The following is a 16,828-nucleotide window of genomic DNA, read 5'->3' on the forward strand; positions in this document are numbered from 1 at the left end:
AGCCACCGCCAACGCTGCCACCAGCTTGGCGGCAAACAAGCAGCAAGCCTCTTCACCGCACCCCTCTGTGCGGCAAGACGGTCGCACCGCCATCCCGTCGCTGACTCCGACTGTCTCATCGTCTCACGCTCGCCGCGCCCCCACGTACATGTAGGCCGCGCTGCTCATGGCACGCGAGCTCCTGTGCTACTGCCCGGTCGACGACCTCTATGAGGACTGGTTGGACCACATCGCCGAGCTTGTCAGCGCTATGGGGGGCTCTCCTGCATCGTCCCTCTCGCTGCCTCGCCCGCCCCCGACTGCAGGCGATGTGGCGCACAGAGCGCCTCTGTCCCCTATGCACCAAGATGGCGCCCTCGCGCCAAGGCGCGTGGCTCATGGAGCGCCTCAGCCTCCCCCGCGTCAAGACAACCTCCTCACTCCAAGATGCGCCGCCCAACGGCGTGATCCGTCACGCCGTGTGCCCGCGCATGAAGAAAGAAGTTGCCAGGAGGTTCCCCATCCGCAAGAAGATGCTCCACCGCTTCCAATACCACCACGTTAGGATCGCTTGCTACGACAGGGCCATGTGCCACTTTCCGTGGCAGCACAGGTACGCCAAGGACAAGCTCCACTTCCACGACGGGCCCCGGTGGCCACAGCGGGCTACCGCGCCTTCACTCCTGAGCTGCGTAGCGTTGTCTGGCCGGGCAAGTTCAAGCCAGATCTCCCTCCTCGCTACGACGGCACCCCCGACCCTGCGGAGTTTCTGCATCTCTACGAGCTGAGCATCAAAGCAGCCAACGACGACGAAAAGGTCATGGCGAACTGGTTTCCCATGGCTCTCAAGGACGGGCCCCGCTCATGGCTCCTGAACCTGCCCCCAGGCTCGATTTCCTCCTGGGCTGAGATGCGTAGCCACTTCATCACCAACTTCCAGGGCACTCGTGACCGACCCCCGGTCGCGGGTGACTTGTGCTGCATCAAGCAACAACTGGGAGAAACCCTGCAGAAGTACATCTAGCACTTCAAGATCGCGCGTATCAAGATCCCCAAGGTGACGGAGGAGGCCATCATCTCAGCGTTCTCCGACGGCGTCCGCAACGTCTAGATGAAGGAGGAGTTCGCCATCCATGAGGAGCTATGCACGACCTTGGAGTGGTTCAACATAGCAACAAAGTGTGCAAGGGCTGAGGAGGGGCGTCTCTCCCTCCTCGAGCTCCCTGTTGCGGATCCAGAAGAGAAGAAGGCCAAGGTCAAGGACGTGAAGCGCAAAGGAGTGGCCATACTCACAGCAGAACCGGACACCAAGCGCGGCCGAGATCTTCCCGAGTCGTCTAAGGGCGGCCGTACGTTCTGCGCCTTCCACAATGTGCGCACGCACAACACCAATGATTGTTAAGAGCTCAGGGCCATTCGAGATGGACACTTCGGTCGACGCCTCAAGCGCAACCACCGGGGCTACGGCCGAGGAGGTGGACGAGGTGCAGGACGTTGGGACGACAGTGGGCCCCGCCAAGAGTGGTGCTACCAGCCTCGCGAGGATTGTTGGCAGGACCAACCTCGTGAGGGCGCCTGGGGGGACCAGCCTCATGAGGATCGTCCCCAGGGCAACCCTGGTCTCCCTCCGCTGCCGCCGCCAAGAAGGAACGACAACCATCAATAGGACGAAGGGGCTGCGGGCTTCCAGGAGCCGCGAGCCATCACCTGCATCTTGGGTGGCGCTCAGGTCCCAGCCTCCCAGCACATTTTCAAGTAGTTCTCCCGCGAAGTGAATGCAGCCCTCCCCAAGCTCGAGGCTATGCGCCCGCTCAGGTGGTCCAAGTATGCCATCACCTTTACCTCGGCAGACCAGCTCAAATGTGCGGCAACCGCTGGCATCCTCCCAATGCTCTGTTCACCCGTCATCAGCAATGTCCAAGTCACCAAGACCCTCATCGATGGCGGCGCAGGACTTAGTGTCTTGTCCGTTGAGACGTTCGACATCCTTCAAGTACCATATGATCAGCTCCAGCCCACCAAGCCTTTCTCAGGAGTGACAAACGGCTCCACCACCCCGATAGGACAAGTTCGCCTCCCTGTCACCTTCGATCAGCGTGACAACTACCACACCGAGCTAATCGACTTCGATGTCGCCCACATCCGCCTGCCGTACAATGCCATCCTCGGGTACCCAGCACTGGCCAAATTCATGGCAGTCACCCACCATGCCTACAACGTGCTAAAGATGCCGGGAAGCGGTGGAATCATCACGGTCCCTTGCTAAGAAAGAGACGCGGTGTGCTCCCTCGAGCGCGCCTTCCAAGCTGCATCAATCGAAGACCCTGACAGCGCAGGTGCGTAGTACCCTCCTGAGGCCAACCCCAAGAAGAAGAAGCAGCTACTCCGCACTGGGCCTCAGGGGAGCGGCACCTCCAGCGGCGCCGCTTCAGGATCCGCGCTAGCGCCTGGGGTGCCTCCCTCCCTTGCATTGGGAGGCGTGCTTGGCACCCTCCTCAGGCAGGGCTCGTGGGCTCTCTTCTGGAGGGCCTCGGACCTGGCCAACATCACAAGGGAGGCGCTCGGGCACCACGTGGAGGTGTGCTTCGCGGCACGATTCCCTTAGGAGGACACCAGGCGAGGAGCGCCCGGTGCTCAGGAGTTCATCACCAAGGCATCTCAGGAGCTTCAGGAAGCAAGAGCAATACGTGGAGACCGCCGCCCACCTGGCGTTGCTCCCCCCCCAGGTGAGGGTGGTGAGCTGCGTGTCTGCATCGACATCCCAGGGCTCAATAGGGCCGCATCTCAGGAGCGCTTCTGGCCTTCGTGTGCTGGCCGGTGTGGGGGCTCACCTCACAGCTACGTTCGCATGCCGTTCGGCTTGCCGAGCGTGGCTGCCGCCTTCAAGCGCAATCTGTGGAGCATCCTGGCAGGTAAGGAGGCCAGGCACCACGCGGTCCTGGCGGAGATGGAGACGGTACTCCGGAGGCCACTTGAGCCTCCAGATCCTCCCTAGGCTCCGGGTCTCGGCGGCTCGTGAGAAGCGACTTCTTCGCTACATGTCTTCAGCTACACCAACACTCCTTCGGCAACCAAACCAGGTGACTTTTTCCAAGTTCATTCAGCTGGGAGCGCCCCCTGGGCTGCATCATCCCCAGGCTGCGTGGGTCCGTCCCTGCGGCATGTATGCACTTGCATCTTTCGTTCACTCTGCTAGGAGCGCCCCTTGGGCTGCATTAACCCCAGGCCGCTCGGGTCCAACCCAGTGGCATGTATCGTTCATGCATTTTCCTAAGCTAGTTGCTTTTCATGCGTAATCTATCCATGGATATCGCTTGTCACCCACCAAGGGAGCCGCGCGCCGATTGTCTTTCTTCAGGATCCTTCGCATAAGAAGGCTAGGCACGGCGTCTATGCTCGGGCCCGTCCCTGCAGCGTCAATAAATCCAACGACTAAGCTCTGTCTGGCGGGCTGGCCCTGTTCACATCACCTCCTGGGGTCCTTCGTGCTTGGCCTTCTCGTGCGATAGCCTCAGGAAATCCACTCGGTGCAAGTTGTCTAACCATCTCGCAGGAACGCCACAACCATCAAGAACCAAGACCAGGCGCAACCCGCCTTGAGGTAGGGCCTCGTGAGTCCCGCGCTGGCTCATGAGTGCCCAGATACACCTCGTCCAGCCCTGCCGTGCAAGCCACGTGTCAGGGCGGGGATGTACACGCCCCGGGGGCTCTCCGCAGTAGGGAGTCCCCTCCCACGTGCTAGTGGAAGCACCATGCTCCGTGCTGGCAGTTGACACTGCCGAGGAGCGGCTATGCCCGTGCAAGTACGGAAGCACAATACTCCGCGCTGGTGATAAACAACTGAGGGCGGCCTCATGTAAGTGCATCTAGTGCCCCTTAGTGATTTTGGTGTATTTAAGACTTATAGGTTAAGGGACTAATGCGTTTGTGAGTGTACACAGGTCTATAAGTCTATGAGGAGTTTGATATTTACAGGGAAAGTCGACCCCTAAAAATGAAGTTCTTCGACTGAAGACTTTGGTATTCTGAAGACTTTGAAAGTGAAGAAATTGGTGTGACCTTGAAGACTTGGTATTCTTTCGAGGAACATGAAGCGTGAAGACTTTTGTTTTCATAGTTTCATTTTCTCTTTCTTGAGTCATAGGAAACACCGTATTGTTAAAGGGGGTCGAGGAAATACTAAGGAAAAAATTCCATGTGATGCTCAACTCAAAATCCTACACCTACCAATCCCTTCGAGTGAAGCCATTGGAAATCTCATACAGTTCAGTCAATTTCTTTAGTGACAGAGACGAAGTTCTTCTAGTCTCTGAGGAATTTGTCCTGACTGAGGAGTTAGGAATTTGCCAGTGCGGATTACCTACACAGTGAGGAACATGATAGCCCTGAGGATTTTGCTACTCAAAATTCCGACCGTTGCTGTGCTATGCGCCAGCTGTCCCAAAATATCTATCCACCTAACGGTCATATCATTGAAGGGCATTTATGTCTTATCATGTCGGGCTGCTCCCTAGGCTATAAATAGCCGCCCCTACAACCACTAGCTGGTTGGCTGCTCCGAGAGAAACTGACACTTGTCATTTGAGAGCAACCCATCCTCCGAGGACTTTGAGAGAAAATCATCAAGTGAGGAAAAACCCAAAACCCAAACACCTACAAACCCCAAGTGATTGAGCATCACTGAAGAGATTGATCCTGCATGGATCCGACGCTTGTTACCTTTGAAGACTATGCTTCTTCCAGACGGTTAGGCGTCATGGTCTAGAGCATCCAAGAGGAATTGTGGATCGCCGAGTGACCAAGTTTGTGAAGGTTCGGAAGTCACCTGAAGACTTACCACGAGTGATTGGACGAGGTCTATGTGACCATAGCTCAAGGAGAATACGGTGAGGACTGGGTGTCCTGAGCTGCATGTTCAGGACTGGGTGTCCGGGATTGTGTGTCCTCGAGTTTAAATACTCAGCCGCTCCAACCAGACGTACAACTGAGACAGCAGTTGGAACTGGTCTACCAAATCATTGTCTTCACCAAGCTTACTAGTTCTATTTCCTCAACTCTTTCTTTCCTCATAATTGTGTTGTGTGCTTGTTCATATCTGTGCTTGAAGACTTTGACTGAAGACTTTCTCAATTTCCTCAGTTCAATTTCTTCAGTCTGTTTGTCTTCATCCTGTGTTATCCTGTGCTCACGCTACCTGTACTCTGTGCCTGTCTTCATTTCATCATGATGACCATGCTAGTATTCTGGTATGTTTACTTTTGAGTACTTCTTCCGCTGCTAGTAGTTCTTCATTAAGGAATTTCCTCACCGGCAAATTCCTTAGTGAAGAATTTCATAAAAATCGCCTATTCACCCCCCTCTAGTCAATATAACGCACTTTCAATTGGTATCAGAGCAAGGTACTCCCTTGTTCTGTGTGATTTTGGTTTAACCGCCTAAATTTTAGTTATGTCGACCGCAGGTATGAAGAAAGTGACATGCCCCATCTTTGACAGTCACGAGTATCCCAAGTGGAAGGCCATGATGAAGAAGCGCCTCATGGCGATGAACAGCAAGCTGTGGACCGTCACTGAGATTGGTCTGACCGATCTATACAAGATCACGGACACCGATGATATTCGCAAGTACACTCGACTTGACATCATGGCGAAGGATATCATCTGTTCCTGCCTATCCAGAGATGAATTCAGGCGCATTATGCATCTTTGCAATGCGAAGCTTATCTGGGACCGAATCTCTGACGTCTATGAAGGTCATCAAACTTGTCATGATCCCTGGTTTGAGGATTTCAAGGAATCACTCAAAACGATGACTTTTGAACCTGAACCATCATCTTCTGCACCATGCCTCATGGCAAAAGGTGCCAAGGTAACCGAATGTTCCTCATCCGAGTCTAGTGATGATGAATCTGATGATGATTTTGAACCTAGCTATACAAAGCTTGTTTATATTGCCACTGAACAACAAAAGGCCTTGGAAAAGGTTCAAAACATGCTAGACAAAAGTGATGATATGTTGGGTGAAGAAATGGATCACACTAAAGCCTTGACTGAAAATCTTCAGAGACTTCAGACTAGGTTTGACAATCTTCAAGGTCATCATAACACTCTCTTATCTGATCATGAGAAGCTTTCTTATGAATTTCTTCAAAGAAAGCAAGACCTTGAAAAGCTAAGAGTGAGTTATGAAGATCTTCAGAAGGAGCGCGATTCATTACTTGCTCAACAAATCAGTGCTTCTCAGGAACAATTTGTTCCTCCATGCTTGAAGTGCATTGAACGTGAATCTGCTAATTCTTCACCTGAATGTTCAAATGCTTCTAATGTTTCAAATTCTTCACATGCCTGTGCTATCACTAATTCCTCATCTGAGGACATTTCTAGTATCACTGATGATGCAGGGTTGAAGGAATTGTACATGACAGGCATGTACGAAAGCCTCAAAGGGCATCAGGCTCTTTGTGATGTGCTTAAAAAGCAGATCCTCAACAGGAACCCTAGGAAAGAGGGTATTTCCTTTGAGAGGAAACTCAATGCTGATGGTACATATTGGAAGCCTGAGTAGCACCCCAAAACTACATGGGTTGCTGCAAAGGGACCTCCAGTTGATCCATCTAACTTATCTGGATTTGCATGTGAATCTCCTCATTCTGATGATGAGACATTTGACTCCAACTATAAACTGTTCAAAAATCAGAATGGTGAAGTATTTGCTAGATATGTTGGCACTAACTGCAGGAACGGCTCCCCTATGAAGAAAATCTGGGTTCCCAAAATATGCCTTGAAAATCTTCAGGTGAATGTCATCATGACGCCACCTGTGAAAAATAGGAACCCCAGATCAAATTCTTCATATGGACCAAATTCTTCATATGGATCCAAGTCCTCATACAGACCAAACTCTTCATATGGATCATATTCCTCAAAAGGATCAAAGTCCTCATATGAACATCATCGTGCTAACCCGTCTGTTTCGCAGGGAAGATCTAAGGATTATGGATCTGTCCATTATTCTTCAAATCATTATGTCCATAAGTCCTTGAAGAATTTCTCTGCTTACTCTTATGCTTACTCTAACCCCTCTTATGTGAAACAAAATGGACTGGCTTCTATGCCATCCTTCTCGTATGGAGCTCACAAAATGATGAACTCTTTGCCACCCCTTCCGATGTGGGTGGTGAAGAAAAGGAACTAATCTCTTCTGCAGGGTCAGGTTTCCAGACGTACGTAATCGTCTGAAGAATTTGTTGGAGACCTGAGTATGCCTGATAGGACGCATGCTAATCATGAAGAAATGAACTTTCATTTCTCACGTCCTCACACTGCTTTATCTGTTCTGTTGCTTGATGAAATTGATCTGATGAATTGATGTCATATTCTTCACTAATGAATTATATGAGTTTGTAAGCTACACTAATTCATCTGCAGGATGATCAACCCAAAACCACTGAGTGGGTCCTCGATAGTGGATGTACAAATCACATGACTGGTGACAAGAATCTATTGATGGATGCTCCATTATCTCCATCGCATCTGAAGCATATAATCTTTTCCTACAAAGGCAAAAGTTAGGTATTGGGTCTAGGTAATGTTGCGATCACAAAGGATTGACACATGGACAAAGTCATGCTTGTTGAGTCCTTAGGATACAACCTTATATCTGTCTCAACACTTTGTGATCTTGATATGGTTGTTGTCTTTGGCAAGTACCATTGTGTTGTGGTTATGCAAGCTGACAATTCCAAAGTCTTCGAAGGCTTTAGGAGAGGAGACTTGTATATTGTTGATTTCTCTACAGGACCACAACCAGCCGTGTGCTTACTTGCAAAAGCTTCAGAAGGCTCGCTCTGGCATCGACGACTTGATCATGCAGGCATGACGAATTTCACACACTTGGGAAGAAGAAGCATGTCATTGGCATTGAGAATGTCAAATTCCTCAAGGATCACTTATGCGGAGCCTGTGAAGCTAGAAAAATGACCAAGGCCAAGCATCCAGCGAAGACTATCATGACCACTGAAAGTGCGTTATATCGACTAGAGGGGGGTGAATAGGCGATTTTTATGAAATTCCCCACCGAGGAATTTACCGGTGAGGAAATTCCTTAGTGAAGAACTACTAGTAGTGGAATAAGTACTCAAAAGTAAACATGACAGAATACAAGCATGGTCATCATGATGACATGAAGACAGGCACAGAGTACAGGTAGTGTGAGCACATGATAACACAGGATGAAGACAAACAGACTGAAGAAATTGAACTGAGGAAATTGAGAAAGTCTTCAGTCAAAGTCTTCAAGCACAGATATGAACAAGCACACAACACAGTTATGAGGAAATGAAAGAGTTGAGGAAATAGAACCAGTAAGCTTGGTGAAGACAATGATTTGGTAGACCAGTTCCAACTGCTATCTCAGTTGTACGTCTGGTTGGAGCGGCTGAGTATTTAAACTCGAGGACACACAGTCCCGGACACCCAGTCCTGAACACACAGCTCAGGACACCAAGTCCTCACCGTATTCTCCTTGAACTAAGGTCACACAGACATCGTCCAATCACTCATGGTAAGTCTTCAGGTGACTTCCGAACCTTCACAAACTTGGTCACTCGGTGATCCATCATTCCTCTTGGATGCTCTAGACCATGACGCCTAACCGTCTGGAAGAAGCACAGTCTTCAAAGGTAACAAGTGTCGGATCCACTCAGGATCAATCTCTTCAGTGATGCTCAATCACTTGGGGTTCGTAGGTGTTTGGGTTTTGGGTTTTTCCTCACTTGATGATTTTCGCTCAAAGTCCTCGGAGGATGGGTTGCTCTCAAATGACAAGTGTCAGTTTCTCTCGGAGCAGCCAGCTAGCTAGTGGTTGTAGGGGGTGGCTATTTTTAGCCTAGGGAGCAGCCCGACATGATAAGACATAAATGCCCTTCAATGATATGACCGTTAGGTGGATAGATATTTTGGGACAACTGGCACATAGCACAGCAACGGTCGGAATTTTGAGTAGCAAAATCCTCAGGGCTATCATGTTCCTCACTGTGTGGGCAATCCGCACTGGCGAATTCCTAACTCCTCAGTTAGGACAAATTCCTCAGAGACCAGAAGAACTTCGTCTCTGTCACTGAAGAAATTGACTGAACTGTATGAGATTTCCAATGGCTTCACTCGAAGGGATTGGTAGGTGTAGGTTTTTGAGTTGAACATCACATGGAAATTTTTCCTTAGTATTTCCTCGACCCCCTTTAACAGTACGGTGTTTCCTATGACTCAAGAAAGAGAAAATGAAACTACGAAAACAAAAGTCTTCACACTTCATGTTCCTCGAAAGAATACCAAGTCTTCAAGGTCACACCAATTTCTTCACTTTCGAAGTCTTCAGAAAGTGTTCAGAGATTTGAAGTCTTTAGTCAAAGAACTTCATTTTTAGGGGTCGACTTTCTCTGTAAATATCAAACTCCTCATAGGCTTATAGGCCTATGTACACTCACAAACGCATTAGTCCCTTAACCTATAAGTCTTCAATACACCAAAATCACTAAGGGGCACTAGATGCACTTACAATCTCCCCCTTTTTGGTGATTGATGACAATATAGGTTAAGTTTTGAATGGGGATAAACATATGAAGTATAAATACTGATATTGAGGAATTTGATTGCAAGATATAGAAGAACTCCCCCTGAAGATGTGCATAGTGAGGAATTTGCTTTTGAAGCAATGCACACTTGAAGAATTGAATCATGGAGATCTCCCCCTATATCTTGTAATTCATACACGCATTTGACATATAACAGTGAAGAATTTGAAATGCATGATGAAATATGGTGACTGATGTAATTCAGCATGCGTGCAATAATATTTAACGAGGAATAAGCATGCAGAAAATGTCTCAAAAGTATCAGAGCACCATCGGGTTTAAGATTACAACTCGATCCAATAAAGTCTCAGAAGAATGAGAGTTGTAACTTAACAAAAAACACCCACATAGAAAGACCCGCTTCAAGACTAACTCCAAATTCTCCCCCTTTGTCATCAAATGACCAAAAGGATCGAATATGAGGACTAACGCCCCTGAAGAATTTCAAGTTGATGAAGGAGCGCCAGCGTTGTTGGGGTCGTTTGTTGTAGTAGGACCTGCTGCAGTGTCGTCCAAGTCTTCAATTTCATCAGTGTCTCGCGATGAAGAATATGAGCTGGCCACCAGAGAAGGAACCTTGACCTTCTTGAATTTCTTCGGTGGAGGTGCAGACGAGTTAAAATCTTCTTTGAGACCCATTTGCTTCAGATCGTCTTCACCATACAGATGTGACAGGATTGCCCAGGTGCGACCGAAGACTTGATGGAGGTAGTAATGGTTTTTCTTCACTGCATTGTGTGTGGCAGTCATGTTGTGAAGAAGTGAACCAAACTGACGCTTAACCCATTTGTGATTTCGATCCACCTTCTGGTGAAGACTAAGCAGAAGTTCACGGTCAGTCATCACGCACGGAGCAGTGGCTTGAGGAGTGGACTTGGGTGCATTGGCAGAGTCATGTGCGGCAGAGTCATCATTGGTGGATGTAGGATTGAAAGTATGTCTAGAGGGGGGGTGATTAGACTACTTGACCAAATAAAAACTTAACCTTTTCCCAATTTTAGTTCTTGGCAGATTTTAGCTATTTTAGGACAAGTCAAGCAATCATCACATAATTTAAGCAAGCATGCAAAGAGTATATAGGCAGCGGAAAGTAAAGCATGCAACTTGCAAGAATGTAAAGGGAAGGGTTTGGAGACTTCAACCCACGAAGGGTAACGGTTGCGCGAGTCCACACAGGGCTCCACCCAAGGGTAACGGTTGCGCGAGTCCACACAGGGCTCCACCCACGAAGGGTCCACGAAGAAGCAACCACCCACAAAGGGTCCACGAAGAAGCAACCTTGTCTATCCCACCATGGCCATCGCCCACACAGGACTTGCCTCACTAGGGGTAGATCTTCACGAAGTAGGCGATCTCCTTGCCCTTACAAACTCCTTGGTTCAACTCCACAATCTTGTCGGAGGCTCCCAAGTGAACACCTAGCCAATCTAGGAGACACCACTCTCCAAGAAGTAACAAATGGTGTGTAGGTAATGAACTCCTTGCTCTTGTGCTTCAAATGATAGTCTCCCCAACACTCAACTCTCTCTCATAGGATTTGGATTTGGTGGAAAGAAGATTTGAGTGGAAAGCAACTTGGGAAGGCTAGAGATCAAGATTCATATGGTAGGAATGGAATGTCTTGGTCTCAACACATGAGTAGGTGGTTCTCTCTCAGAACATATGAGTTGGAATGGTGTGTGTGTTCTGATGGCTCTCTCGTCGAATGAAGAGGAGTGGAGGGGTATATATAGCCTCCACACAAAATCCAACCGTTACACAGTTTTCCAATCTCGGTGGGACCGAATCAATAAGCTCGGTCGGACCGAAAATGTAAACCTAGTGACCGTTAGTGATTTTCGGTGGGACTGACATGCAACTCGGTAGGACCGATATGGTTAGGGTTTGGGCATAACGTAATCTCGGTGAGACCGATTACACAAACTCGGTGAGACCGAATTTGGTAATTAGCTAACCAGAGAGTTGGTCAGGCAAACTCGGTGGGACCGATTTGCTCTTTCGGTGAGACCGAGTGGAACTCGGTGAGACCGAAAAGTTACAAAGGGGAAACACTGAGTTTACATTGCAATCTCGGTGGGACCGATTCGCTCTTTCGGTAAGACCGAAAAGTTACGAAAGGGAAACAGAGAGTTTGCAACCCCATCTCGGTGAGACCGAGATCCTTATCGGTAGAACCGAATTGCTAGGGTTTGGCAGTGGCTAATGACAAGTGAAACTCGGTGGCGCCAGATAGGAAGAATCGGTAGGACCGAGTTTGGCTTAAGGTTTAGGTCATATGTGGATATGGGAAAGTAGTTGAGGGTTTTGGAGCATATCACTAAGCACATGAAGCAAGAGGCTCATTAAGCAACACCTCATCCCTCCTTAATAGTATTGGCTTTTCCTAAAGATTCAATGTGATCTTGGATCACTAAAATATAAAATGAAGAGTCTTGAGCTTTTGAGCTTGAGCCAATCCTTTGTCCTTAGCATTTTGAGGGTTCCACTTTCACATCCATGCCATGCCAATCATTGAGCTTTCCTGAAATAATCATCTTGGAATAGCATTAGCTCAATGAGCTATATGTTGTTATGAATTACCAAAACCACCTAGGGATAGTTGCACTTTCAATCTCCCCCTTTTTGGTAATTGATGACAACATATAGATCAAAGCTTCGACAAATGATAATAAGCATGAAATATATCGTCGCTTTGAGAAGTATGTGATAAGTAAGAGCTCCCCCTAAATTTGTGCATATTTAAAATTTGCTTTGGACTGCAAATGCACAAAGAGTTAGAGTCCTAGGTTACTCTTCCATGTCACATACATCTTGGTGGAGCGCTTAAAATGATAAGAATGAAATACATGCACTCATCACCAAGAATAATGAATGATCACATAAGATAGATAAGATAATAGCATTAAGCAAGCATTAAGTGTAGCTTATGATCAAACACATGATCATCAATGTCTCACAAATAATGACGTAGTATCTCAAGCACTCAAAAGCAAACAAGTTCGAAAAAAAACACCAAATAAAGCAAGAGAGAAAAGCAACACTCTCTCTCTCGAAGCCTATGATCTATACATCTTCTCCCCCTTTGGCAACAAGTTACCAAAAAGTTCCTAGAAAATTCATAGCACTAGATCGACGCTCAGGCTTGATCTTCAGGTGGTGGTGGAGTCCGGATCACTCCAAGGACGAAGGCTTCGGTAGATGCTGAAGTAGACGCTGGAGTTGGAGCTGAAGTAGATGCTGGAGCTGGTGGAACTGAGGCTGTGGCTGGTGCTGAGGTGGTGGCTCTTGTGTCAGCAACTGGCACGGCAGACGACCTCGGACCTCTCGGCACTCTGGCAAAGGCATGAGTAGTAGTCCTGCCTCTCCTCTCCTGCATGTCCTCATGGAGCTGCTCCACTGCAGACTGAACTTCCGTTACTTTGACATCCAGGTCATAGAACTTCTGTTCCATGATTCTCTCTAGGCTCTGCTGATTTTGAGTGAGGGTGGCCAGACTTTGCTCAATCCTCAGCGTGGATGCAATCAAGTAACCAAGCTGCTCTTGTTTAGTCTTCAAGAAATACTCAGATGCCTCCTCTTGAGTTGGCATCTTGGCAGCTTTCTCCTTCCTCGCCTTCTCCTTCTTTGCGTAAGCTTGTGCAGACGATGGCTCGTTCTCAGTCATCACAACTTCATTGTTCTCAAAATCTGGACGGATGGGCAAATGTTCCTTGTCCAATAAATATATGCCCGTGCCCATCTTGGAGTTGATGAGCTCCTGAATCTAAGGGGCATATCCGCAGCTCTTCTTCTGGTCTGCTGCAGTCCTCTTGATTGTTTCCACTATGAGGCTCATCACCTTGAACTTTTGAGGCACATCAAACACATGTATCAAGTTGATAGCATGGCCTCTGATCATCTTGTGATCTTCAGACTTGGGCAGTAAGGTGTGCCTTAGTATCCAATTGATCGTCGGGAGCCCTGACATAAGGTAATGTACTGAGCCAAACTTGAAGGTATCAAGTGCTTCATTTGGGATCTCCTTGTACATATTTGACATTGAGTTGTGGTCCATCTTCTTCTTGGCATAGATATCCAAGTCATCATCTTGCTCCTCTGGGGCATTAATTATCTGTGCCCACTCAGCAACTGTGGATTGGTACCTTGTACCCTCAGACATCCATGTGATCCTCCCATCTGGATAAAAGTGAGCTGTGGAGTAGAACTGCATGATGAGTTCCTCATTCCACTTTGTGAGCTTCTGCCCAACAAAGTCAGCTACTCCACAAGCTATGAAGCTGTCTTGCACTCCAGGATAGTGCTCCTCATTGTCCTTGATGTATGTCCAATCAACCCATCGCATATCACAGACAATGGGCTTCTTATCTAGCAACACTATCTCATAAAAATCTTGCCGCTCCTTGGTGTGAAACCTGTAGTCCACGGCAGTCCTTCTCCTTGAAGCATATGGGTCTGCTTCTCTCCACTTTCTCAGCCCCGAATCTCTCCTGAGCTTCATGTCCTCAGCCACAGGATGAGCATCGTTGTGGTCTGGGATCTTGGGCTTTAGCTTCCTTAGGACATTCTCTTCCTCTTCTTCAGCAACAGTCTCAGGCACTAGGGCCTTGTTCTTTTCAGCTGCAGGAATGCTTCTTGTGTTCCTCTTTGGCTTTGGCTTTGGAGCTCGCTTGGCCTTGGAAGCAGCTCCCCCTGATTTTATGGCATCTCCCATTAGCTTGGGTGCCTTGGGTGCTGGTGCAGCTACTTCTTCTTCTTCCTCTTCCATGATGGAAGCTTTGCCAAGAACTCTAGCCACAGTCTTCTTCACCCTTTCCTTTCTTTTCTTGCTCTCAGCTGCAACTGGCTCTATGGGCTTCTCAGTTGACATTCTGGCCTTTGACATGGGCTGCCTGCCTGCTGGCCTTTTGATTTTCAGGCCTGGCTTAGTGCCTTGAGCTGGCTCAACTCTCTTGGAAGTGGCCTGTTCCTCTGCCACATAGTCTTCATCTTCGGAATCAGAAGTCCTCTTCTTTCTCTGTCTCGTGGCAGCTTTTGGCAAGTTGCTAGGAGTGCTCCTGCTGCCTTCATCAGAAGAGCTGGAGGGACTAGTGCCCTCACTCATCACCACTTGCTGTTCTGACAGATTCTGGCTATCACTCTGGTCTGACATGCTGCAAGCTCTGACTGCTGACCCTGTGAACAGATTATAGATGAGGTAGAAAGGATGAGCATCACAAAATGCAGAGATTTTTGCAAAAATAATGATCCAAAAACTTAGTTTTAGTTTCCTATTGAAATCATCTCGGATCTACCAATTTTCAAACTCGGTGATACTGAAGCAGTTTTGGAACCTAAACTAGTGAACTCGGTAGGACCGAGTCACAGTTCGGTGGCACCGAGACTGCTAGGGTTTCACAGAGTTCCAAAATCAGTCACACCGATAAGTAATTCTCGGTCAGACCGAGTCTCACTTGTGCAATGGCATAAGCCAAATCGGTGGGACCGAGTTTTTCAACTCGGTGGGTCCGAGATGGTTTCGGCGGAAACCTAAACCTAGAATTTTCGAATCAAACCTAATCTACGGGCGTTTTGACTGGATAGAAGTTTATCAAACGTGGCTAGAATCAATATGATCACAATGTGCTAGGAATCAGATTGAGGAATAGCACAAAGATCAAGTCCATACCCTAGTTCGGCGGGGACTTGCTACGGTGGCAACGGCGGGGCAGAATTCCCGTTGACGGCGACGGAGACCAGCGACTGGAGGCGGCTGGCGGCGAGAAGACGATCTGGAACCACGAGGGCAGAGCAGGCTATCGCGCGGGCGAAGGGGTTCGGAGAAATTTCCAAATTTTGCCCGTGACTATATATAGCCGGACCTGTCGGTGTGACCGAGTGGAACGACTCGGTGGCACCGAGATTCATAACTGCGTGCAGTTACTGAAACTCGGTGTGACCGAAAGGTTCAAATCGGTTGCACCGAGATCGAAAGCCTAGATCAACTTAATGATCTCGGTAGGACCGAAAGTGGAGTGTCGGTCAGACCGAGAATCATAAAGAGGTTTTGGAAGTTTAAGTCTATGACGAATCGGGGACTCCGAGCGCTCCTCACACAGAGTGGTTCGAATCTGACTTGATCAAATTTTGTGATGCAGCATGAATAGAGTTTGAGACAAGAAGAGCATAGATAGCTAGAGGAGGTTCTTAGGCATTCTTGTCCATCCACTTGGCAAAAGAAGATAAATCCAAACAATCAAAACAACAAGTGGATTTCCTCGAATGAGTAAAATATGCAACCAGCATGCTCACACAATAAGATGGCAAATGAAATATGTGACAAGGCATGCACAACCAATTCTAGCATCTATCAAGCAATTTGCGATGACTACGTCATCTATATATGAGTATATTGACTTACGAGTCAAGTGAGATCACTTGATCATAGGTCATACTCATCGTTTAAGCTCAAGTGGGGTTACCACTTTTACATAAAGCATTGTTGTGTTCACATCTTTAGAGTTGCTTTAGCTCAGGTCTTAGAGTAAAGCTCCCCCTAGATGTGATATCCCCCCTAAGAGGTATGAACTAACCTTGGGTTTTGTCGATAATGACTTCATGTAGATATTGAAGATGTGGATGATCAATGTTGATGTAGATCTCTTGGAGCTATCCATTTGAGTGAATTGCACTTTCAATACCTACATGGGTTAGTCCCACAAGGAACAAACAAGGATATCCATAGACATAGAGTGATGCACACAAAAGATGATGTCCATGAAAACTTTTAGGTTACCTTGTCCCTTGTCTTACCAACAAGAGGGTTTGTGACTCCTTGAACTAGTGCAAGATGTGGAAGTTGATTGCACTTGTTCTTGCCAAAATGATAAGAGTGAAGTATGTTGGCGGAGTCACCCTCAAGAACTCTCTAGTTCTTCTTCTTTTGGATCCACATCATCTTGATGGGAATCCTTGGAGTTGTAGTCGTACTTGATGAAGTGGAGCTTGAAGTAGTCTTGGGAATCCACTTGACTAAGGTCTTTGGAGCTTCTTCAAATGCATCAATTTCCTCTCGAAGCTTGTCCTTGCCTTTTTACTTGTAGTCTTGTGGTGGAAGATCATCTTGAGCTTGTGTCCCCTTGAAAGAAGTATACTTCTCTTGTTGAGGGACAAACTTTGTCTTGGGGTATTGATCTTCTTCCCACTCAACTCCATTGGCATTGAACTTTCGCTCAAAACCAA

Source organism: Triticum urartu, chromosome 5 (genome assembly GCF_003073215.2).
Source record: "Triticum urartu cultivar G1812 chromosome 5, Tu2.1, whole genome shotgun sequence".
NCBI lineage: Eukaryota > Viridiplantae > Streptophyta > Magnoliopsida > Poales > Poaceae > Triticum > Triticum urartu.